The sequence below is a fragment of the Hemitrygon akajei genome, chromosome 4 (genome assembly GCF_048418815.1).
Source record: "Hemitrygon akajei chromosome 4, sHemAka1.3, whole genome shotgun sequence".
Classification (NCBI taxonomy): Eukaryota; Metazoa; Chordata; class Chondrichthyes; order Myliobatiformes; family Dasyatidae; genus Hemitrygon; species Hemitrygon akajei.
Window position 1 is genome coordinate 73,361,243 of NC_133127.1, and position 23,971 is coordinate 73,385,213.

Here is a 23,971-nt window from a genome sequence, read left to right on the forward strand (position 1 = left end):
AGAATCAAGTGATTCTTGAAAGATCATGACCACTACATCATGATCTCCTCAGCAACCTCTCTCAGGACTCTGGGATGATATAGTCAATCTGGTCCAGGTGACTTATCCATCTTAAGACCTATGAGTTTGCTTAGCACTTTTTCCCCTTGTAATAGCAATGCCACTCACTCCTGACACTCATGCACCTCTGGCACACTGTTAGTGTCTTCCACAGTGAAGACAGATGCAAAGTACCCATTAAGTTCATCTGCCATTTCTTTGTCCCATAATGCTACCTCACCAGCATCATTTTCTAGTGGTCAAATATCAACTCCCACCTCCCTTTTACTCTTTTATATAACTGACAAAACTTTTGGTATCCTGCTTTATATTACTGGCTAGTTTGCCCTCATATTTCATCTTTTCCATTCTTATAACATTTTTAGTTGCCCTTTACTGGATTTTAAAAGCTTCCCAATCATCCAACTTCACATTCACTTTTGTTAGCTTATATGCCCTTTCCTTGGCTTTTGTACATTCCTCAACTTTCCTTGTCGGCCACAGTTACCTAGCCCTGCCATTTGAGAACAACTACTTCTGTGAGACCTATCTATCCTGTGACTTGTGATCTATTCCCAGAAACTTCAGCCACCTCTGCTCTGCCATCATCCCTGCCAGTATTCTCCTCCAATCCACCTGGGCAAGCTCCTCTCTCATGCCTCTGTAATTCCCTTTATTCCATTGTGATACTGATATATGCAACTTGTGCTTCTCCGTCTGAATTGCAGTACAAATTCAATCATATTATGATCACTGCCTCCAAAGGGTTCCTTTACATTAAGCTGATTAATAACATCTGGGTTATTACACAACCCCCAATCTAAGATAGCCTTTCCCAGAGTAGGTTCAAGCACAAGCCTCTCTAAAGAACCATCTCATAGGCATTCAATAAATTCCCTCTTGTGGTCTGACACCAACCTAATTTTCCCAATCCTCTTGCATATTGAAGTCCCCCATAACAATTATGTCGTTACCTTTATTATATGCCTTTTCTAGCTCCCTTTGCAATCTCAGCCCCACATCTTAGCCACCTTTGGAGGCCTATGTATGATTCTCATAATTGTTTTTTTTCACCTTTGCAGTTTCTTAACTCCACCCACAAAGGTTCAACATTCTCTGACCACATGTCACCCTTCCTAAAGATGTAATTCCATCTCTTACCAACAGAGCCAGCCACACCACCGCCTATGCCTTCCTGCCTGACCTTTCAATGCAAAGTATATCCTTTAATGTTGAACTCCCAACTGTGACCTTTCAGCTATGACTCAGTGATACCCACAACATCAGACCAACCCGTCTCTAACTGTGCCATGAGCTTGTATTTAAATGCACGTATCATTTAGAATAATGTGGACAATACCTTCAGTCCTGCATTTTTTGCCCTTCTGAATTTTGCCTCTGTGGTACAACCCTTTGCTCTGTCTGCAGTTGTACCCAATCACTGGCTTGTCCTTCCTTACATTCATGTTACACCCATCATCTATGTGTAAACCTCTTGGCCCATCCTCAACTCTATCATATTTGGTTCCCTTCCCCCTGCCATATTATAACCATATAACAATTACAGCACGGAAACAGGCCATCTCGGCCCTTCTAGTTGGTGCCAAACGCTTATTCTCACCTAGTCCCACCAATCTGCACTCAGCCCATAACCCTCCATTCCTTTCCTGTCCATATACCTATCCAATTTTATTTTAAATGACAAAATTGAACCTGCCTCTACCACTTCTACTGAAAGCTCGTTCCACACAGCTACCACTCTCTGAGTAAAGAAGTTCCCCCTCATGTTACCCCTAAACTTTTGCCCCCCAACTCTCAACTCATGTCCTCTTGTTTGAATCTCCCCTACTGTCAATGGAAAAAGCCTATCCATGTCAACTCTATCTATCCCCCTTATAATTTTAAATACCTCTATGAAGTCCCCCTCAACCTTCTACGCTCCGAAGAATAAAGACCTAACTTGTTCAACCTTTCTCTGTAACTTAGGTGCTCAAACCCAGGTAACATTTTAGTAAATCTCCTCTGTACTCTCTCTATTTCATTGACATCTTTCCTTGGTGACCAGAACTGTACACAATACTCCAAATTTGGCCTCACCAATGCTTGTACAATTTTAACATTACATCCCAACTCCTATACTCAATGCTCTGATTTATAAAGGCCAACATACCAAAAGCTTTCTTCACCACCCTATCCACACGAGATTCCACCTTCAGGGAACTATGCACCATTAAATTATTAGTTTAAACCACTTCCAATGGCTCTAACAAACATGCCTGAAAGAATAGTGGACCCCCTGAGATTTAAGTGCAAACCATTCCTTTTGTACAGAAGAGTCCCAATTACTCAGAAACCTGAATCCCTGTCACCTGCTCCAATTCTTCAGCCACGCATCTATCCACCATCTCATTCTGTTTCTAGCCTCAGTTCACGTGCCACAGGGAGCAAACCCGTGATCACTACCCTTGAGGTCCTGCTTCTCAGCTGCCTTCCTAACTCCCTGTAGTCTGTTTTCAGGATCTCCTCCCTTTTTCTACCCATGTTGTTGGTACCAATATGCACCACAACATCTGGCCGCTTACTCCCCCTTTCCAGGATATTATCGACGCATTCAGAAATGTCGCAGACCCTGGCAGCTGGGAGGCAAACTACCATCCATGTTTCCTTTTTGCATCCACAGAATCACCCATCTGTCACCCAGCTATAGAGTTCCCTATTACTGCTGCCATCCTCTTAGTTTCCTGCCCTTCTGAGCCACCAGGCCAGACTCAGTGCCAGAGGCTCAGCCACTGTTGCTTCCCTCAGTAAGTTGTTTCCCCCCCAACAGTACTCAAATCAGAGTGCTTATTGTTGAGGGGGATGGCCACAGTGATGCTCTCCATTATCTACTGATGTTCTCCCTTCCCTTTCCTGACAGTCACCCATTTATCTACCTCCTATATCCTTGGGGTGACTACTTTCCTGTAGTTCCTGTCCATCACCCTCACTTCACTTTCCCCAACAAGCTGAAGGTCATCAAGCTGCAGCTCCAGTTTCCTAACACAGACTCCAAGGAGCTGCATCTCAATGCACCTGGTGCAACAGGGCAGGCTGGTAGTCTCCTGGAAATCCCATATCTGGTATCCAGAACAGAACACTGGCTCTGCAGACATACACACTATTCTCTCAAGAGTTAATTCAGAAAAAAGAAATAAGGAATGAATTTACCTAGCCTCTGCCTGTTCTCCCCAAAGCCATTTGAGCCAATGCCTTACTATTCTGACTCAGACTACTCTGACAATAACTGCTCAGCTAGACATTACCTCTCTTTTATAAAGACTGGCTTTTTAAAGCTCTTCACCGGACCTGCCAGGGAATGCTTCTGCTGCATCTGCGCAGTACTCCAATCGAAGAATCAAACCACGATGCTCCTTCCACCATGCTTTACAGTTGGAATGAGGTTTGGTGTTGGTGTGCAATGTCCTTTTTCCTCCAAACATAGCAAGGTGCATTTCTGCCAAGGAGTTCAACCTTTGTCTCATCTGTCTGCAGAACATTTTCCCAGAAACTTTGTAGAACATCTGCTGCAAGTCTCAAGTTTACAAAAATGGATTTATTTATTTATTTATTTTAAAAGAGCAGAGGTTTCCTCCATTGTGTCCATCTATGAATATTGTTCTTGTTCAGTGCTTTTCTTAATTTGGACACATGAACAGAGACTTTAGCAAGTTCTAGAGATTTCTGCAGGTCTTTTGCTGTTACCCTTGGGTTCTTTTTCATCTCCTTTCAGATTGCACATTGTGCTCTTGGTGTGATCTTTGCAGGATGTCCACTCCTAGGAACAGTAGCAACAGTACTGAGTTTCCTCCATTTGTAGACAATTTCTCTCACTGTGGGCTGATTAACACTCAGGTCTGTAGAAATGCTATTGTAGCCTTTTCCAGCTTCATGCATCTCTACAATTCTTCTTCTCAGGTCCTCTGAAAGTTGTTTTGATTGAGGCATGGTGCACATAAACAGATTTTGAGAAGAACAGGCTCTATCAGTAACCTAACTGTGTGGCTTTAAGGGCCAGGCATCTCTACAACCCACACTTCCAATCTCATTTCATTGACTGGAACACCTGACTCCAAACAGCTGTTTAGAAAACATTAGCCAGAGGTCCACATACTTTTTCTAACAAATACATGTACCATTAAATCATTTTCCCCTCAATAAATATAGATTTTTGCATTTATTTATTTAATTAATTGGATTCCCTATGTAATTTTAGGACTTGTGTGAAGATCTGGTCACATTTTAGGTCATATTTATACAGAAATAGAGAAAATTCTACAGGGTTCACAAACTTCCTCGCACCACTATCAAAATTTAATCAATATTAGTAGCTTTGTCACAGCTATTAACGAATATTCAATTTCAATAACAGAGGGTGATGATAGACAGGAGTGGGAGAGCAAGTAGGGCCTCATCAGCTGTCAAGCCTCTTCAAATTAAGAGTCTGTTGACTGCATCCACAGAACACCTGCACTACATGTAGGCCTCACCATCAGCAGCAGCCAGCTTTCTATAGGTAGATCACGTTGGAGGTACAAGCAAGCTCAGAGGGCTTACAAGAATAAAACATGCATTACAACATTCATAGTCAATGCATTAAATGAGCAGGATTTACAAGACTACTGGGCATTTAAAACTGTTGTGCGAAGGATCCTCTTCTCAGAGGGTAGGGAATCTCTGGAACCTTCTGTCCTTAATAATAGTGGAACTGAGATCTGCTGAAGTTATTTAAAGAGGAACTCCGCAGATTTTTGAAAGATCATGGAATTGAGTACTGGGAACTGGCACAGAAGAAAAGAGACCTTATCATATTGAATGGCAGGGCAGGCTTGGGGGGGGCAGGGCAAGTAGCCCACCCCACCCCTATTTTGCTAATATGCAAATACACTCTTGATGAACAGCACATACTGGGTGGGGCAAAGGGCATGTTTTCAGGCTGTGTGGCTAAATCATCAGGTCAGGTAGAAGCTGTGGAAATAGAAACAGAATTAACATTTCAGTTTGAGGACTTGCCAGCTGTCCACAGATGCTACTCAATCTCCTGAGCATTTCTAGCATTGTCTTACATTTAATCTATCCTTTCAAATATCAAGCCTTGAGATAACTGCAAGTTAAATATTTCCAACAAAAGTCATATCCTCACTGAGTCTACTGAAATATCCAGTTCCTTGGAATTTGAAACTGAAAAGGTTTTAAAAACCCTTTCCAAGCATTAGTATATCATATTCCTTTGTAATTCACTGCTTAAAACAAAATCAAGTTTTGAAAGTGTTTCCACTCGTTCATTTGCTAAGCAACTCCAAGTAGAACAGTCATCTTGGAGAATACTTTGCAAATAACTGACTAGGTAAGAGACAACTTTTATGAACTGATGTGATCAAGTACACTGCATAATATGAATGCATCACAGGTATCGTGACCATGACAGTGGCAATTGTATTTTCTTGTTTTAATAAAGTAATATAATAGAATTAAGAACTCTGCCAAAGATAAAGGCCCTCCTTAATCACCATTAGAATATCACCTTTAAATCATGTTCACAAAATGCTGCATTGTAATTGAACTTTCAGTCAAGTCATGTATAGTTTAAAGATAACCATCTTTCCTCCTCCTCCTCCATTGAAGCATTAAAGTCAAAGCTTTTTTTAATATCAGTATTTCACAGTGATTTTGTATTACATTCAAAACATCTGCCTATTATGAGAACAAATTCAACACCAATATTGCAGAACCTATTTAGCAAGTGTTAAAATTAAATTCTGGAAAACCCATGATTTCCCCTGAACACAGAATTTCAGTATAATTCTGTAGGGAAATTTGACGCCATTAGTTTTCTGAGTTTCTATATTTATTCCTAGAAAAAAAAACAGGTACCACAGTGTGGTAGTGGATAGTGCAACGCTATTACAACACCACCAATGTCAATTCAATTCCACCACTGTTTCCAAGTAACTTACATGTTCTCCCTGTGACTGTACGGATTTTCTCCAGGTATTGCGATTTCTTCCCACATTCTAAAGGTGCAAGGTTTAGTGGTTTAGTTGGTTACATGAGTGTAATTGGCATCACAGGTTCATTGAGCTAGCTGCTAGAAGGGCCTGTTACTGTGTTGTATCTCTACATAAATATAAAAGGACCTTTAAACCATGGAGAATCCAAATTCAATCTATAAAAAGTATACATAATTAACATATTTTAAAAGAAGCACAGATTATGTTCCTGGCAGTTTTAAACTTAAACTCAGTGAACTGAAGTCTGAGCACACATTGTACATGATTCATCTTTATCTGGCAAGATTTCAAACTGTTTGGTTGAGCATTTTTGAAAACTATTCTTGTTTACAAAATACTCAAGGTGTCACAAAATTCTCAAAGTGCTAGGCAAGCCAACAACCGGTTTTTAAAATCTCATTTCAAGCTGTTAAAAATGACAACCGCCCAAAAAGTTGTCCAAATTCAGTGCTAATCCTGGTTGCAGTCCTTCGTAAAACCCTTATTTGGGCCCCCACAGTTAACATATCTGTTCCAGAAAACGTATGGCAAGGATAGAAGTAGCAAGTAATTGAGCTTCAGGCCTCATTTTAACTTTAAACTCCCCTATTAATTTTTGTATTATTTGCTTACATTATCAAAATTGAGAATTTCTCCCCACCTCATGCATGTTTGACATATAGAGTTTGATCAGCCCGCTGTATCTTTGCTGATAGACCTTCCTGTCCCCTTAAGATAAAGTTTAATACATCAAGTAACAACCTATGGTGGAGCAATTCACATCGTAAAAATAGAGTACATTACTACAAGCACAAATATGGAATTTCTCCCTACCCCCATAAAAGCAGAAAAATATTAGTGAATAAAGCAATCAGTGTTACTAAAGCAACACGAGTGAATCTGCAGATGCTGCAAATAAATAAAAAACACAAAATGCTGGCAGAACCGAAACAGCCCGAAACGTCGTCACTACCTCCTCCCATGGATGCTGTCTGGCCTGCTGAGTTCTGCCAGCATTTTGTGTTTTTCAGTGTTACTAAAAGCTGATCAGATTAATGGCCTGAGATGGCACAAAGCACAACTAAGTTAAGGGCCAGCACATAAAAGTGGTTCTCAAAATTACGTTGTAGATTGCAAGGTTCAAGAGTTAATAGTGATTGTTGATCTTTGATGAAGTCCATGGTGAAATTCTTGATTACCTGTTTAAGTCCTCCCAGCACCAGAAATGAGTCACTTAAAGTAATATCAGGGTTTACCCTCTATATTAAACTTCCTACTTTGCAGAAACTTGGAAAGCAAATGATTGCTTTGAACTCTTCTGCCAGTTCCTTTCATCCACACTTCAAAAGTAATGAGCTCAAACTTTATTTGCAATATTAGCATTTTCTATTCAGTGCCTTGCTGCTTATCCTAATCCCTCTGATGCTCACAAACCAGACTTACCAGGCTGCCTCCTATCCTTGTACAAAGCTCCTTTGCCACTTTCTATCCTATTAGATCTCCCCTCATACATGAAATTTCGTTATACTTTACACAAACCGAGTTCCATCCAGACAATTACATTGTAAATGATTTCCAGCTTCAGTAAAATCTCTACACTTTTCTTCTACAAGATGTTATATTTAAAGTTACTTATCTGTTCCGAAGAGCTTGAAACTACCTCAAGTACGGTATCTCCTAGAGAGTCTCCATGTTTAATGGCAAGGTAGCAGCGGCAATACTGATCAACCAAAGGTCTAGAGGCTTGACTGGTGGTTAGTAAAACAAGTCACAGCACATTAAACCGAGAACTTAAAATTCAACTAAATAAATCTGGAATAAGAAGTGGGTAATGGCAACAATGACTAATAAAAGGATCATCATACTTGACCAGTACAGAAACAAACCACTTGGCCCACCATGTTCTTGTCAACCACTGTATTAGACCCCCCCCCCCCCCCCCCCATTAGCCTTGGGGATTCAAGTGCTTGTCTGGATGCTTCAAAGGTTGTGAAGTTCCTGCTTCCACCACCACCTCAGGCTACAATTTCCAGATTCTAACCATTCAGCATAGAAGTAGTCGTCCCCCCTACACCAGATCCATCTAAATATCCTAGCTCTTCCTTATAATTTATATCCTCTGAGAGCCCCCATCAACAGAAACAACAATTTTTCAATCTACCGCTCCCCCCCCCCCAATTTTTTGCAGCTCTTTCAGTTCACCTCTCACACTCCTCTGTTCTAAGGTAAACTAACACAGACTATTTAGTTATAACCGAATTGCTCTGATCCCAACAGCATCCCAGTGCATCTCCTCTGCTCCTTGTCCAGCACAACCACATCCTTCTTCGTGTGGGGCCCTGAAGTGCCCAAATCTCCAGATGTGGCCTAGCCAATTATTTCACAAAGTTGGAACACAACATCTTACTCTGAATTCTGTACCACAGCTGAAGGCAAACACACCAAACACTTTCTTCACTGCCTGATCAGTGTTTGCATTTGGAGGGATCTGTGGAACTCTCACGGCCCCTCCTTTCATCACACTCCTGAGAGCCCTACCACTTATTGTGTATGCCCCTGACCTTCTAAAATACATCACTTCTGCTCTTACTAATTATCAACTGCTATTGCTCTACCCAACTTATTAGCCAATCAATATCATGCTGTTGGCCTAAACAATACCACAAATGTACACTTTATCTGCAAATTTGCTAATGATACATTCACATCCATGTCATTAATGTCTACAGCAAATATTAAGAGCCACAGCAGTCAATGATTCTGATGGTACACATTTATCCCTTTTTTTCTTATGTTTAGTCCACCACCCCATCTTCTGCCTCCTACCTCCATGTTAATTTTGGTTCCAATTTACTAACTTGCCTTGAAACCCATTAAGTCTACATTTTAGGCCAGCCTAATTAGTAGGGCCTTACCAAAGTTATTGTGAACAACATCTACAATACTTCCCTCATCAACAGACTTGCATTACTTTATCACAAATTCAATCAAATTAATGATAGCCATGCTGACTATTCTGAATCAAAACTTGCCTTTCCAGGTTAAATAAATGCTCTCCCTTAGATTGATTTTTCTCTACAGTAATCTCATGACCACTGTAGCTAAACTCACTGGCATGTAATTGGCTCAATCCTGGTGCCCTTCTTGAATAAAAGAATAAACTTTTCATACAAATTGTTTTGGGACTCTATACATCTACTCACTTGTACATCAGCACAAGATTCTACAAGTTCTAAAGGAATGTGGAGAACTGAAATCATGTTGAGTTTTAGCTATTGTAATCAATCTTACAATTCTGGAAAAGTAGCCAAATAATTTGTCCTGCACAAAATTGTTCTATTTTGGCTTTTCAGTTTCATTTCATGCACCAGAAAATAATCTTACATGTTCAAAGAAAAGATACTGACCATTAAAAGGTAGGGGTTACTTATGTCATCAGTAGATTAACTGGTCAGAAAGTAGTACATTCATAAATATACGGTGGATTCTAGTTAATTGGGCACATTAGGATCAGTAGCTTTTGACCCAATTAAGCGACTGCCCCAATTAGCCAAAGTTTCATGGTTTCAAGTTTCTAGTTAAAAAGTACAAACTGAGGAACAGATTATGTAATACAGAACAAATTAGAGCACTGGTCATCATCATTGTAGGTCGCATCTGGAATTTCCATTTGGCGGACGATTCCCTTCCACACTGCTCTGACATATTGGGATATCATGTACTTGGCAGGTTACAGCAGTAGTTTGCCTTTGCCTTCTGCTGGGTGAGTTTAAAGAGATCTCTGGTGCAGTACAATAAAACTGTTTTAGGGGACGTCACGTGATGACGTAAGATCGAGACGTGGAAATCCAGCTCTCCCGTAAAAAAACAGTTAAATAATGTTTAAGTGAAGAAAAGTTAGTAAATACTTTTTTTAAAATTACTTATAAACTACTCCGGATTGTCTTAAGATATGTCTCCTAAACAGAAGCAGAAGAAAACTACTACTTTGAAGACAACACAAGTTGGAAAAGAATCAAGGCCAGCAGCCATGAAAGAGCCTCGGGCTCAAGTGCATTTTACCTCCGGCGATACAGAACAGGAAACTGCGGCAACATCAACCGTTTCCAAAAAAAAAGAGCAACAGGAATTGTGCATGTGTGAAGGAAGGGGCATGCGCAAACACGAGCAACCCAAACTACAAATCCCAGTTATGATCGGAACTGAAAGTGAAAGTGAATATGAGGTGGAATCAGATTCTCTGGATAAATCAGATGAAGATGAAGAGACAAACAAAGAAGAGCAACAGGAAGAGGTTGGAGGTGATATTGGAGACATAAAAAAATCTTTGGTGCAAATAATGCATGATTTAAAAGCATTAAAAGTAATAAAAAATATATTAAAAATATGAAGATTATGTTTGATAAAATGATGAAAAGACAGGACAAAATGGACAAGAAAATTAAAAACTTGGAAGAAACAACGGGAGACACCATTGATAAGAGTGAATAAAATGGAAGATAATATTTCTGCCTGGACATCAGAAAGAAAACGGTTGTTGGAAAAAGTGGATGTACTTGAAAATTTTAGCAGACGAAATAATATTAAGATTGTTGGACTTAAAGAAGGTATAGAGGCAGAGGATCCAATAAATTTTTTTCAAAAATGGATTCCGGAAATTTTGGAAATGGAAGAAGGAACCCAGTTAATTGAAATTGAAAGGGCTCACAGAGTCTCAAGATCAGGACCTCAAGTTGATCAAAACCCACGATCAATCTTGATAAAATGCTTAAGATATCAAGATAAAGAAAAGATCCTGAAGGCGGCTGCCCAATGTGCCAGAAAGAGAAACAGGCCATTGATGATAGAAGGGAAAACAGTTATTTTCTATCCTGATACAAGTTATGACCTTTTGAAGAGAAAGAAGGAATTTAACCCAGCGAAAAAAGTTTTATGGGAAAAGGGTTATAAATTTATATTGCGCCACCCGGCAACCCTGATAATTTTTTTGGATGATGGAAAAAGATGATCTTTTACTGATTATCGGGATGCAGAAGAATTTGCACAAGAACTCCCAAATATTCGCTAACTACAGCCAAAGATTTAAAAGTGAAACGGATTAAAGATGAAGACAGGGACAGTGAATGGAGTTGATGGATGTTTAAGGCAGAAGAGTATTTAAATATATTCTTAATTATATGATACAGGGGGAGAAAAGTAAAAATTTGAGAAATATTAATCGAGAGTAGTGATATTTTTTCTCTCTTATATATACTTTTTTATGTTACGGGGGAGCTGGGGGAACTTCGGATCGATTGCTATGGGATTCACATGTGTAATCATGGCAATTGCCATGACCCATACAACGGAGGGGGGTAATGTTGTGCTTTTTTTTTTATTCACAACATTAGTAGGGGGGTATTTTGTTATTTTTTTCTTTTATAATCTATTTTTCTTTAATCTTTCTTTCTTTGCCTGGACAATTGAGGGGGAGACACATAGCAACACGGAGAATTTTAAAAAGATTCCCCGAGGTACTACGAAAGTTGAAAAGTTAGGTATTACTATAGACTGGAGTAACCCTGTTAAAAATAATGACTAGTTTACTGATTTTTTAAAGTTTTAATGTTAATGGGCTTAATGGACCGGTGAAAAGAAAAAGAATTTTAACATACATTAAGAAAATGAAAATAGATATAGCTTTTAGCTGCATTCCATTTGAAAAGATTACTTATAATTTAAGAGATAAATATGAAATATTTCTGAAAATTTGGCGCCCTTACTTACAAAAGATAGGATTAAATATATAGGTGCTCCGAAGATAAAATTATTGCTTATCTGGGGGAATAAATAAATATATATACTAAAGCTATTATGAACTCCATGGAGCATGTGGGGATCTTCCGATATCCAGGCATTCTTTTCTTTCTTTCTTTTTCTTCCCTCTTTTTTTTCTCCTTCTACAGGGATATGTTAGGGGGGAGGGGTTAAGGGGGGGGAAGGGTTGATATTTTTTTTCCTTCTGTAACCATTTGAAAATTCAATTAAAATTTTTTTTATTTTTTTTTTAAACTGTTTTCGCTAGAGGAATTCATCCAGTGCACACAATGAACAAAATCAGCTCAGACCCTAGCACAGATAATGGACTGCTTTCACACAATGCTGTCAAAGATTGCATCCTTCAAATCTTTATTTTCATTGCAACATTCAAGATAATTTATTGGCATCTTCAAATTCTTCACAGTTCCTAACTTAAAGTAGTGAAAAAGTTTTGTTTTCACTCAGAGCCTGGCATGTCAAAGCCTGAATGCTTGAAACCCAGTGAGCAACACACTTTGGAATTATCTTACTGCTTATTTCTTGCCCAACTATCAGTGACAAAAAATAAATAAATCACTGCTTTTTGAACAGAAAGAAACTAATGGTACTTAAACCCTGTTCGCTCTAGGCTGGGTGTAACAGCCACACAAGGGAGCTCAACAGACATTAGTTAGAACCTGTTGGCAAAGCTCCTATGCAAATTAAGCAACAGAGTTCTCCAAATACACAAGGGAATCCCAACTATTTTATTGATTTGCTCTTGTTCTTTAATAGTTGTCCCAAATAACCAGCTGCCCCGATTCACCATTAACTGATTAATTAACTGAATTCACTGTATTCACTTCTCTTCTATATCTATTTTATTTTGCTGTTTTGGCGTAGCTTCCATCTGAACTAAAAACACTTATGGTCCTACTGTGGGTTTCTCTCCTTAAACAGTAATAATTTATTACTTATGTCCAAGGAAATCTGTGTTTCCTCCTCCACCTCAGGAGTGTGAAACTTGAGCTTTGATTATACAACATCTTCACGCTTAGTGAAGCAAATTTCAACATCCATGAAAGTTGAATTCCTTCAAGCAAACAGAATCCGATTATCACTGAATTATATGATACAAACTTTGTTTTGCAGCAACAGTACAGTGCAGAGACAAAAAAATTTACAAGCTACAATGTAAATAGTACAAAGGAATGGCAAGGTAGAGCCCATGGCAACATCCCAAGGCTACAACTCTGAAAAAAAAATGCAGTGAAAACAACAAAATTTAAAGTATTCAATATAAATGCAGGCTGGCATTGCTCCCAAAATTAAATCAGGATAGCATTTCAAGGTGTATAAAAAAAATATCCTAGCACTAGTTAACAAGCCAATAACTGGGGGAAAAATAAATCAAGATCACACCAAGTCAGAATTCCTTGACACGTGATTGGCTAGGTGACAGGAGGCAGAGGGCACTAGTAGGAGAATGTTTTCTATGACTGAAAGTCTGTGACCAGTTGTGTATCATGGGGATTGGTATTGGAACCCTTTGTGATATATATTAATGAGTTGGATGTGAATGAATGTGACAAGCTTAAGTTTGCTAATAACATTAAAATTAACTGTGGTATGTTCAACAAGGCAATTTGTCTTACGAACTGGTACATTCCATGGAGTAATGAAGAATGAGAGTGACTTTATTTAAACATACAGGAACTAATGGAGGCTTAAGAGGGTCGATGCTGAGAATTTTCACTAGGTGGAGAATCATAAATAAGGGGACATAGCCACAAAACAATGTACCACTCATTCAAAACTGCTATGCATAGAAATTTCTCAGAGTAGTGATTCTTTCAGATTCTTTGATGCTGAGGGTGATGGAGACAAAAATCATTTGAAAGTCAAGATAGTATCCGAGAGGGAGAGAAATTGAGGGTAATGGGGAAATGACGCAGAAGCTGAGTTGGGTCAGCACAGATCAGTCAAGATGATAATGAATGGTAGGGTAGGCTTGAAAGCCTGGTGGCCTAATCCAGCTATTGCCTTGTGTTCTCAAGGTAGTGGCTAATGCACCTTACTCAGGCTGGAGGTCCATAATTAGTGTTCTTCTGCAGGGGTCAGTACTGGATCCTCTGTTAGTGATTATATATAAAATGACTTGGATAAAAATGTGGTTGTGTGGTTTATTAAGCTCATAGACGATACAAAGACCGGTGGCATTGTGAATTGCCAAGGGCTATAGTCAGATAGATCATTTGTTGATATAGATGGAAAAATGGCTGAAGGTATTAAGGTGGCCAAGTACGAGGTGTTGCACTTGGATGGTCAAGTGTAAAGGGGCAGTACACAGTTCATGACAGGGCCATTAACAGTTTTGACATTCAGAAGGATCTTATGTCCAAGTCCAAAGCTTCCTGAAAGTGATACACAGGTTAAGATACATTGCAGCTTTATAAAACTCTGTTTCAGTCACAACTGGAGTATTGCATACAGTTCTGGTCACCCCATTACAAACTGGATGAGGAGGTTTTGGTGAAGGTGCAGAAGATATTTATTAGGGTGCTGCCTGGATTGGAGGACAAGTGCTACAAGGAGAAGTTGGACCAACTTGAATTATTTCCTCTGGATTGGCAGAGGCCAAGGTGAGACACAAGAGTACAGGATTATGAGAGGCATAGATAGAATAGTCAGCTAGCATCTTTCTCCAAGATTTGAAATGTCTAATACTAGAGGGCATACATTCAACATGAGATGGGATAAGTTCAAAAGAGATGTGTGAGGGAAGCTTTAATATAAATACAGTGATGGATAGGCTGTCAGAGCTAGTGGTGGGGGCAAATATGATACAGGTATTTAAAAGCCTCTTGGGCAGATACATGAATGTGCAGTGAATGGAAGGATATGGACATGCGTAGGCAGAAGGGATTAGTTAGGCATTCAGTTACCAGTTTAGTCAACTTAGCACAACACTGCAGTTCACTGGGCCTGTCCCTATGCTGTAATGTTCAATGTTCTAACTGTAACCAAAACAAATGTGATCCAACCAGATTTTTGTAAATTTTCAACATGAAATTTCAATCTTTATATTCTATGCCCAAACCAATGAAGCAAGAAAACCATGTGCGTTCTTCGCATCCTATCCACCAACACCGGGGAACTATGGTCTTGAACTCCAAGGTGCTTCTTATCAACATTTAATGTTCTACCATTTAATGTAACTGCTCTACCCCTTTCTGACTTCACAAAATAAATCATTTGCCTTTGTTGGGATTTAATTCCTTCTACAACCTTAAGACAATCTGATAAGAGAGGAGAGTGGACTATGAGAGAAAGGGAAGGAGGAATGGCACTAGTGGGGCGTGATAGGAAGGTGAGGAAAAGAGTTAAAGGGCCAGAGTGGGGCATAGAAGAGGAAGGGGGTAAAATCACTGGAAGGCGAAATCAATGTACATGCCATCATGGAATAGGAGGTGTTGCTCCTCTACCCCAAGGGTGGCCTCATCATGATGGAACAATAATTAAATGGTTGGTCACTGGGAAATTCCCCCAATATATGTTGGGTCCTACCAATGTAGACGAGGCCACCTCAAGAGCACCAGATACAGTAGATGACCCCAAAAGATTTGCAAGTGAAGTGTTGCCTCACCTGGAAGGACTGTTTGGGGCCCTGAATGCAGATGAGAAAGAATGTGAATGAGCAGTTGTAGCACTTCAGTCACTTGCAGGGATATGTGCCAGAGGGGGATAAGTGGGCAGGAATGAATGGACAAGTAAATCATGGGAGGGAGAAATACCTGCAGAAAGTAGAGCAGAGAGGAGGTAAAGATGCGTTTGGTAGTAAGATCCCAATGAAGATGGCGGAAGTTGCGGAGAATAACATGCTGGATGTGGAATCTCATGTGGCAGTAGGTGAAGAAAAGTGGAACACCATCCTTGTTAAGGTAGCAGGAAGATTGGGACAGCGTGGATGCCCGGGAAATGGAGGAGATGCAGGTAAGGGCAGCATCAATGGTAAAGAAACGAAAGCCCCATTCTTTGAATGAGGAATCTCTGATGTTCTGGAAAGGAAAGCCTCATCCTGGGAACAGGTGACAAAGCAACTAAGAAAAGGAAATGGATTTTTTTTTTTTAAAACAGGAAACGGTGGGAAGAGAAAAAGTCAAAATAGCCACAGGAATCAGGAAGTTTATAAAAGGTATAGGTAGACAGTTTGTCTCCAGAGATGGAGACGGAGATCAATAAAGGGGAAAGAGGGGACAGAAATGGACTAAGTGAATTTAAGGGCCAGGTGGAAGTTGAAAGCAAAGTTGATAAAATTGACAGGCTCAGCGTAGGTGAAGCAGCACCAAATTCATCATTAATGTAGCGTAGAGAGAACTGGGGAGGATTATCAGGGAAGACTTGCAACATGAACTGTTCCATATAGCCAATGAAATGACATGCATAGCTGGGACCATGCAGGTGCCCATGGCTTTACCTTGAGTTTGGAGAAAGTTGGAGAAGCTGAGATAAATTGTTGAGGGTGAGGACTAGTTCTGCCCTCAGGTGGTGGTGGTGGTAGTATAGGGGAACGGGTCAGACCTTTTGTCAAAGAATCAGAGAGCTTTAAGGCCTTCTTGATGGGGATTAGAGGTGTACAAGGATTGAACATTCATGGTGAAAATGCGGCAGTCAGGACCAGGGAACTGAAATTTGTTGAAATTGAGAGCGTGTGAAGTGTTGCGGATGTCGGTTGGAAGGGACTGAACCAAGGTGGATAGGATGGAGTCGAGGTAGACACGAGTTCAGTGAGGCAGCAGCAAGCAGAGACAATGGGTCTACCTGGACAATCAGGTCTGTGGATCTTGAGTAGGAGGTAGAAATAAGCAGTGCAGGGTAAGGGAACTATGAAATCGGGTGGCAAGGGATGGGAGATCTCCAGGGTTGATGAGTTAGTGACAGTGCGGGACTGATAATCCAGAGTGAGGTCCTTTTCAAGGGGTAGACAAGAGATGTCTGACATTTGCTACCTGGCCTCAGCAAGGGAGAGGTCAGAGTGCCACACTACAACAACACCCCCTTTGTATGTGGGTTTGAAGGGAGGTTGGGATTGATGTGGAGAGTGGAGGGCAGTGTGTTCAGAGGGGGTAATGTTCGAGGAGGAGACTGGAGTGCCATAAGACATAGGAACAGAAATGGGCCATTTTAGCCCGTCGAGTCTGTTCTACCATTCAATTATGGCTGATCCTTTCTGCCCCTCCTCAGCCCCACTCCCTAGCCTTCATCCAATAAACTCTGATGCCATGTCAAGAACCTGCAAATTGCTGCCTTAAATACACCCAACGACCTGGCATCCACAGCTGCCCATGATAACAAATTCACCACCCACTAGCTAAAGAAACTTCTCTGCATCTGCTTTAAATGGACGCCCCTCTATGCTGAGGCCAAGTCCTTTTGTCCAGTACTCTCCCCCTCCCCCCCAACCACAGGAAACATCCTTTCCACATCTACTCTGTCAAAGCCTTTCAACGAGATCCAGCTCAACCTTCTAAATTCCAGCGAGTACAGACCCATCAAACATTCCTCATATGATAACCCATTCATTCCCGGAATCATCCTTGTGAACCTCAACTGATGTCAGCAATTAGAGATTAAAAGATCCAACCAGAGCGGGGTGTCCAAGAAGAGTGGGGTTGGAGAAGGGAGGAAGGGTCATCAACATTGGGTCTTGAATGCTTGACAAAGAAGTGAAATCAGACATGGAGACGATAGAAGAAGGGCTCAACATGGTGGCAAATGCAGATCTCAGATGTGCAGGTGTGGGGGACAAAGGTAAGGCTCTTGCTGAGGACAGAACATTCTACCTCAGGGAAGGGAAGGTTGGAGGGAATTGTGAAGCCACGGCAGGGATTCGAGCTAGGATTAGAGGGGGAAAAGAGTTAGTGGTGTTAAAGGAGAGGGAGGGTTGGGGGTGTTCTGGAAAGGTAGGAGGGGAGAAAGATGGAGAGTCTGAGGACCTAGAGGTGACAGGGGACCCCGCAAAACCAGAAGTTCAGGAACGATTGAGGTGGAAGGGGGGCCCAGTGGAAGAGAGAACGATCTTGGTCTGGAGGTGAAGGCAGCAGAGGTTGAGGCTGGGACTGGAGTCAGAGAAAGAGGCTGCATAATTTGTGGTCTGACAGCATCCAGGTTGTTGGAATCAGAGTCTTGACAGTGGAATCCATGGTCGGGAGCCTCCCAGATCATTGTATACATTATACACATTTTTCATCCAAATGATTTTATAACTAAAGTTTATAAATTGTGACATGTGGCGTTCATATCCTTCCCAGACTTGAGAATGCAATTTTTGAAAGGTCTTCCAGTGTCCTATTCCACGCTACTCAAGGCCATCATTTTCTGAAACAAGTTTGCAAAGATCTGTGGCAACCTACTGCTTATTTCTTTCTTACAGCAATTTATAAATTTCTTATTTTTATATAGTTCAGTTAATTTTTTGATGCTTTTTAAAATTATACTGGGACACTGCATAAGACACTATAACTAAATAAAGATTATTTTGTCTAGGTTGCCCAAAGCTTTCTTTCTCAGTTGTACGTTTATTGTTCCAAACCACTCTGGCATCACCCCTCAGCTCCTTCTCTGATATACTGACAACTGCATTGGTGGTGCCTTCTAAATCAATAATGAACTTGACAATTTTACTAACTTTACTGACTTGCACCCCATCCACAAATCGACTTGGACTGTTGCTGAAACCTGCTCTGTCAATACTGGGCATCCTGATCTCATAGTTGCAAGACCCATTAACTCCACTCCCCATTCCCACACTAACCTGTATGACATCAGCCACCTCCTCTGTCAGGGCAAGGCTAAACACAAACTAAAAAAAAGCACTTCATATTCTGCTCAACAGCATAAACATCAAATTCTCTAAATTAACATAATCTGCACAGCCTCTGTTCCTTTTTCTCCTTCTGACTACTCAGGTCCTCATACACATACAACCCCAACCACACTTTCTAGCCACTGGTTTATTTCCTCATCCACACCCGGTTTTAACTACCCACCATCCACACTCAATCCACTGGATTTCCTTTTCCCCGTCCTCTATTGTTCCTATCTACCCCTCAACCCCACTATCATCTTATCAGATCCAACCATCTGCAGTCCTTTGTTGAATCCACTTTTCACCTCTCATTACCTCCAGCTAAGACAATGGCAATAAATATGCCAACACCAGTTTCAGGATCCCCTCCCAGTTGCATGCAGTCCCGATTTGAAAACATATCACTGTTGCTAGGACCAAATCTGGTAATTCCCCTATCAATAAGTACTGTAGAAATACCTTCACCAGAAGAACTGTCATGGTTCAAGGCAGCAGTTTACTATCACCCTCTCATGGACAAAGTGAGATGGACAATAATGTAGACCTTTCCAACAAAGTCCACAGCCCCCAGAAAAAGAATGAGAGATAAGAACCATAAATAGCAATGGCTGAATAAGCTTTACTACTGCATCATCCCAGCTTTCAATTTTTTTTTACTGAATGTCTTTTTTTCCTTTTAGTGCCCTGAACTAGACTCATTGTCTACTTGCTCAATGCAGTTTGAAATTGCAATTCTCATCAAGACTGAATCACTGCTTGAAATAGCAAGTAAGGGAGCAACATATTACTCCCTTATAGCTGCAAATCTCGTCAAGAATGAGTTTTATATGAGCCTATTAAACAAAAGAGGGAGATGCAAGTGGAGCATCCATTGTTGGAGTGGGGCAGTGTTAGAGTGGTTCAGTATTGGCTCAACAGGATTGGGCAAACACAGACACAGGCTCTAAGCTTCCAGTAAGTTTTTGTTTTCCAGTTAGTACATACCTAGTGCATTGAGAATAGGTCCAGAGTTAGTAGTATGTTCCTTGTGTGGGATGTGGGATCTTTGGGAGACCTCCAGTCTCCCTGACAACTACATCTGCACAAAGTGAATCGAGTTGCAGCTCCTTAGAGACCGTGTTAAGGAACTACAGCTCAATAACCTTTGGGCCATAAGGAGGAATGAGAAGGGGATACTTAGGAGCTACAGTGAAGTAGTCACCCCCAAGTTGCAGAAGGCAGGTATCTGTGTGACTCAGAAGAGGGAAAGGGAATAGTCAGCCAGTGCAGAGTACCCTTGAGGTTGTTTCTGTCAATAATAAGTATACCACTTTGGATAGCTTGTACTGGGGGGGGGGGGGGGTGAAGATCTACCAGGGAAGAAGCCACAGTGAGCAGATCTCTGGCACTGAGTTCGGCTCTATGGCTCAGAAGGGACAGTAGGGGGAGAAGAGGTGAGCTGTAGTGATAGGGGATTCATTGGTTAGGGGAACAGACAGGAGGTTCTGGAGATGAGAACAATATTCTCTGATGGATTGTTGCCTCTGGGTGCCAGGGTCCGTGACATCTCAGATAGAGTCCACAGCATCCTTCAGTGGGAGGGTGAGCAGCCGGAGATCTAGGTCCATTTCAGTACCAATGACCTGGGTAGGATGGGTGACAATCTCCTGCAAAGTGAGTTCCGGGAGTTAGGTGCTAAGTTAAAGGACAAAACCTGCAAGGTTGTGATCTCAGGATTGCTACTCGTGCTACGTGTTAGTGCCGCCAGAAATAGGAAGGTCATGCAGTTTAGTACGTGACTAATGAGTTGGTGCAGGAGGGAGGGCTTCAGATTTTTCAATCACTGGGCTCTCTTCCAAAGAAGGTGGGACCTGTACAGAAGAGACAGGCACCTGAACTGGAGGGGGACTAATAGTCTAGAAGAAAAATTTGCTTGTGCTGCATGGGGGAGGGTTTAAATTAGAGGCTCAGAGAGATGCTAACTAAAGTGAGTTAACATCAGAACAGATAGTGAGTGATTGTGGAGAAAGATTTTGTTAAGCCTACAAGGTCAGGAATCAAAAGGTTGAGCATGGTGGGACTAATGTTCTGAGCAAAGTGCATTGTAGGAAAGGCTGATGAGCTCAGCGTATAGATCAGCATGTGGAATTAGGACAATGTAGCCATTACTGAGACTTGGTTGCAGGAGGGGCAGGACTGACAGCTGAGTGTTCCAGGGTTCCTTTATTTTAGATGTGATAGAGCTGAAGGGATTAAAAGGGGTGGGGCAGTATTACTGGTTAGGAAAAATGTCACGGCAGTGCTCATACAGGAGAGATTAGTGAGCCCATCTGCTGAGATTATTTGGGTGGAACTGAGTAATAAGAAAGGTATGACCACGTTAATAGGATTATATTATAGACCACACAACAGCTCACTGAATTTAGAGGAGCAAACCTGTAGAGAGCTCAAAGACAAGAAACGTAATGCTGTGATAGTAGGTGATTTTAACTTTCACATATTGACAGGGCCTACCATAGTGTTAAAGGGCTGGATGGGAAAGAGTTTGGCAAGGTGTTCAGAAAGTTTCCTTAATCAGTGCGTGGTAGTCACTACTAGTGAGACTGTGATACAAGATCTCCTCTTAAGGAATGAGGTAGGGCAGGCAACAGAAGTTTGTGTAGGGAACAGTTTGCATCTGGTGATCATAATGCCATTAGTTTCAAGGTAATGATGGAGAAGGATAGGTCGAGTCCTCTGGTAGAGATTCTAAACTGGAGAAAGGCCAATTTTGATGGTATCAGAAAGGATCTGCAATTATGGATTGCAATTGGTTGCTTTCTGGCAAAGATATACTTGGTAAGTGGGAGGCCTTCAAAAGTGAGATTTTGAGTGTACAGAGTGCGCATGTTCCTGTCAGAATAAAAGATAAAGATAACAGGTTTAGGGAACCTTGATTTTCAAGAGATACTGAGGCCCTGTTCAAGAACAAAAAGGAAGTGCATGGCAGCCGTAGGCAGGCAGGAACAAATGATACCTGAAGACCATAAGAAATGCAAGAGAGCACTGGAGAAGGAAATCAGGGGAGCTGAAAGGTGACACTAGTTTGCACTAGCAGACATGATGAAGGATAATCTTAAAGGTTTCTATAGATAAAATTAGAGCAAAAGGATAGCAAGGGACAAAATTGGTTCTCTGGAAGAGCAGAGTGGTAATCTATGCGTGTACCAACAGAGATGGGGGAAGATCTTTAATGGATTTTTTGCATCTGTGTTTCCTCCTGAGATGGACCCAAAGTGTACAGATGTGAGGAAATGCAGCTACTAAGTTTTGGACACTATACGGATTACAGAAGAGGCGTTTACTGTCTTGAGTCAAATTAGGGTGTATAAATCCCCAGGACCTGATAAGGTGTTCCCTCAGACCCTGTAGGAGGCTAGTGCAGAAGTTGCGAGGGCCCCAACAGGGGTATTTAAAACATCCTTAGCCATAGGTGAGGTGCCAAAGGATTTGTGCATAGCTAATATTGTTCCATTGTTTAAGAAAGGCACTAAGAATAAGCCAAGGCATTGTAGGCCATTGAGCCTGACATCAGCAAAGGGAAAGTTATTCAAAGGTATTGTAAGAAACTAGATATGACTATTTGGATAGACAAGGACCGATGGGGGATAGTCAACATTGTTTTGTGCGTGGCAAGTCATGTCTAACCAAATCTTGGAGTTTTTTTGAGCAAGTTACCAGGAAGGCAAGGCAGTGGATGTTGTCTACGTGGACTTTAGCAAAGGCTTTGACAAGGTTCCACATGGGAGGTTGTAGGTCACTCAGCATTCAAGATGCATGGTAAGGTGGTAAATTGGATTAGACATTGGCTTCATGGAAAAAGCCAGAGAATAGTTGTAGATAATTGCCTCTAACTGGAGGCCACTGACTAGTGGCACGACACAGATCAGTGCTGGGTCCGTTGCTTGTCATCGATATCAATGATCTGGATGATAATGTGGTAAACCAGATCAGCAAATTTGTGGTTAACACCAACATCAGTGCAGTGGACAGCGAAGACTACATTCAAAGATTGCATTGGGATCTGGACCAGCTGGAAGAATGGGCTGAAAATGGTAGATGGAATTTGATGCAGACAAGTGTGAGGTGTTGCACTTTGGGAGGACCATACAGGGCACAGCCTACTAGAGGGCATGGGTTAATGGCAAAAAGTAAATGTTTAAGGGGAACCTCTTCACTCAGAGGGTGGTGAGAGTGTGGAACAAACTGTCAGCACATGGAGGATGCAAGGTCAATTTCGGCATTTAAGAGAAATTTCGATGAGTACATGGATGAGAAGGGAATGGAGCACTATAGTCCAAGAGCAGGTCGATAGCTCTAGGCAGATTAATGGTTTAGCATGGACAAGATGGGCTGAAGGGTCTGTTTCTGTGCTGTTGTGTTCTATGATTCTAATCCTATTGTCAAATTCCTAACTACCCAATATCTAATTTTGGTTTCTTTGTTACCCAGTCATGTTGATTTATTTCTTCACTTTTACCTTCTCAAGTAATATTCTCACTTTACCATTTAACTATTCCATTGCCACTTTCTCCAAAATAAATCTCAGTTTTTGTCCTTACAAACTAAACCATATTCATAGTCTCCCTTTTCTCTTCAAATATTTTCCAGCTACCTAGGTGAAAAGCTAAATTTCCTAAACAATCATTCAGGTGTCATCCCTACTATAACTTCAGAACTGGTCTCCGAGGCATTAATGATTTCCCATATCAATATGACAAAGTTAACTTATCCCTCCTTATCCATCTCAATGAGTCTGGAACCTTTGATCTGAGTGAACATACCAGCCTCTAATGTTTTCTCTGCATTCCAACTAGATGGGAGTGTTTTGACTTGGCTTAAATTTTAATCAATCTGGCCATAACCAGAATATCACTTTCAGTGTCTTTCTTTATCATACCCAGGAGCTCCAAAATTTCTCTAATTTCTCAGTTACCCACTGCCCTTCAGTAACACCAACATCTCACCTCAACTCTGGCAACTTCCAGCTATACCTCACCATCAGTCCTGAAAGGATAAAACCAGTTGTATTGGTATCTGAAAAAAGTAGAAATCTGCCAAAATTTACTTGGATGATCAAAGTTACTACTTTGTTCCACAATATAAAATATATAACATTCTCTAGTCACCATCTATCCTCCTTTGCAAGGTCTAAAACTGAATGAGTCTATTAACAACATTTGACACAAGCCTCTGAACTTGTATCTGTTATCAAGACTACTGTCTGCTCCATAACGGCAAC

The 23,971-nt window shown here is 41.0% G+C and overlaps 1 protein-coding gene across 1 annotated transcript in view; it reads right to left on the reverse strand.

Moving 5' to 3' along the window:
* The window catches only part of fgf2 (fibroblast growth factor 2), a 95,224-nt gene that overhangs the window by 63,383 nt on the left and 7,870 nt on the right, over positions 1-23,971 (reverse strand). The gene's annotated exons all lie outside the window — the stretch shown is intronic.